Genomic DNA, 2689 nt, shown 5'->3' on the forward strand with positions numbered 1-2689 from the left:
ATCTAAAGCTGGAAGACACACCCTAAATGTGGGTGTTTACCTTCTGATGGCAGATGGTATAAAAGGCCAAGGCAGAAGAGAATACCAGGATTCTTGCTGCTTGCCTTCTCTCTTGCTGGTGAGTTCATCTTGGTGCTGTAGACTGAAGAGTAGCTGATCTTTTGGAATTTGTCAGACCTTCAGTGCCAGGTTGGGACTACTGACACATTCAGCCTTGTGGTGCAGCTATGGATTCTCAGCCTATCCAGTGTGGTGCAGCCATTGTTGGACTACTTAGACTCTGTCCTGTGAGCTAAGCTGATAAATCTCTATACTTATGTATTCATTCTACTGGTTCTGTTTCTTTGGAGAACCCTGACAAATATACCTGCCAATTTCATGATTTCATCTTTCTTTACTGCTGAGTAAAACTCCATCATATAAGTGAACCACATTTTCATTATTCACTCATCCATTGAGGGACACTTAGATTGCTTACATCTCTTAGCTATTGTGAAAAGAGCAGCAACAAGCATGGATGTACAAGTTTTTCTGCAATAGGATGAGTTCTTTGGGTCTAGTTATGCCAAGGAGTGGTATAACTGGGTCAAATGGTAGGTTAATTTGTAGTTTTTTAAGAGTTCTCCACACTGCTTTCCATAGGGATTGAACAATCTTGCAGTCCCACTACCAGTGGATGAGTATTCCCCTTTCCCCACATTCTCTCCAATATTTAGTATCATTTGTTCTTTTGATCTTAGCCAGTCTAAATGGGGTAAGATGAAATCTTAAGTGGTTTTAATTTGCATTTACCTAATTATTAGTGGTGTTAAACATCTTTTAAAATTTTTTTAGCCATCTTTACTTCTTCTTTTAAGAACTCTCTTTTCAGCTCCTTAGCCCATCTTTTAATTGGTTTACTTCTTTTCTTGAGTTTCTGTTTTGTGAGTTCATTATGTATTCTGGATGTTAAATCTCTCTCAGATGTGTCGCTGGTGAAGATTTTCTCCCATTCTGTGGGTATTCTCTTCATTTCATTGGTTGCCTCCTTTGATGTACAGAAGCTTCTTAGTTTAATGAGGTCCCATTTGTTGATTCTTGACCTTGCTTCCTGAGCAATTGATGTGTGGTTTAGAAAATCCTTTCCTACACCTATATCTTTTAGGTTTTTGCCAATGTTTTCTTCTAACAGTTTCAGAGTTTCAGGCTTTACATTCAGGTCTTTGATCCATTTGGAATTGAATTTTGTGCAAGCTGAAAGATAAGGGTTTAGTTTCATTCTTGTACAGATGGAGATCCAGTTTTGCTAGCACAAAAACAAGAGATCAAATTATCCGTTTTTGCAGATGATATGATATATTATCTAAGAGACACCAAAAATTCCACCACAAAACTCCTAGAAATTAATAACATATTCAGTAAAGTGGCAGGTTACAAAATTAACCTACAAAAGTCTGTAGGCTTTCTATATAACAATAACAAGCAATCAGAGAAAGAGCACATGGAAACACTCCCCTTCACAATAGCAGCAAAAAATTATATATATATATGTATATATATATATACACATATATATTGGAATAAACCTGACCAAAGATATTAAAGACCTCTACAATGAAATTTTTAAAGAGATTGAGGAAGACATCAGAAGATGGAAGGACCTCCTATGGTCATGGATTGGAAGAATTAATATTGTGAAAATGACCATCGAACCAAAAGCCATTTAGATTCAGTGCAATGCCAACAAAAATCCCCATGGCATTTTTCACAGAACTGGAAAAAAACATCCTAAGATTCATACAGGAGCACAAGTGACCTCCGATAGCCAAAGCAACCTTGAGCACTAAGAGCAATGCCGGGGTGATTACTATACCAGATTTTAAGCTGTTTTACAGAGATATAGTTATAAAAACAACATGGTACTGGCACCAAAATAGACCCATAGGTCAATGGAACAAAATTATAGACCCAAATATGAGTACATTCAATTTCAGCCACCTGATATTTGACAAAGGGGCCAATAACATTCACTGGAGGAAAGAGAGCATGTTCACCAAATTCTCTTATCATGAAGTGTTTATGTTACTTTTATGAAAGTGAAATTTTGTGTTAGATGACAAATTCAGTGCGATTTTTCAGCATCCTTCATACATGTAGAAATTTATATGAAGTTAGAAATGTATGTTTCTAATTTGATAGAGACTAAAAATAATGATCAACTTGATAGAGACTAAAAAGTATGGTATAAATTTGAGAATTAAGTTTATAAAATAATTTTTGAAGACTCAAAAATGTATATCTTTTTCTGCCAAAGAAACAGCTACACGTTGGGTGCAAACTGTGAAGAATTTGTGTATTTTAGTTATGTTTAACAGAATATAGATCTGCGAGTAATAAACATTCAACAAATATTGATTGATTTTAAAAATGAATTTTTTAGATGTCCAACTGTGTAGGTATAGAGTATAAAGATTTGTCACTCAAGGCATTATAGCCAAATAGAAGAAAAATGAAATAGTCTACGCATCATAGAATACAGACATTTTGTGAATGTTTATTCAAAGAAAATTAACAGTATTTTTAATAAAGTTGACTGTACTCTTGACTTCATTCACCTCTGTCACTTTGTTGACTTTTATATAATAAAAGAATACATCTGTGACTAATATAAAAATCCAAAATGCAACAATGTAATAGAGATGATTATTCT

This window comes from Nannospalax galili, unplaced genomic scaffold (genome assembly GCF_000622305.1).
Source record: "Nannospalax galili isolate Female #2095 unplaced genomic scaffold, S.galili_v1.0 scaffold314, whole genome shotgun sequence".
Classification (NCBI taxonomy): domain Eukaryota; kingdom Metazoa; phylum Chordata; class Mammalia; order Rodentia; family Spalacidae; genus Nannospalax; species Nannospalax galili.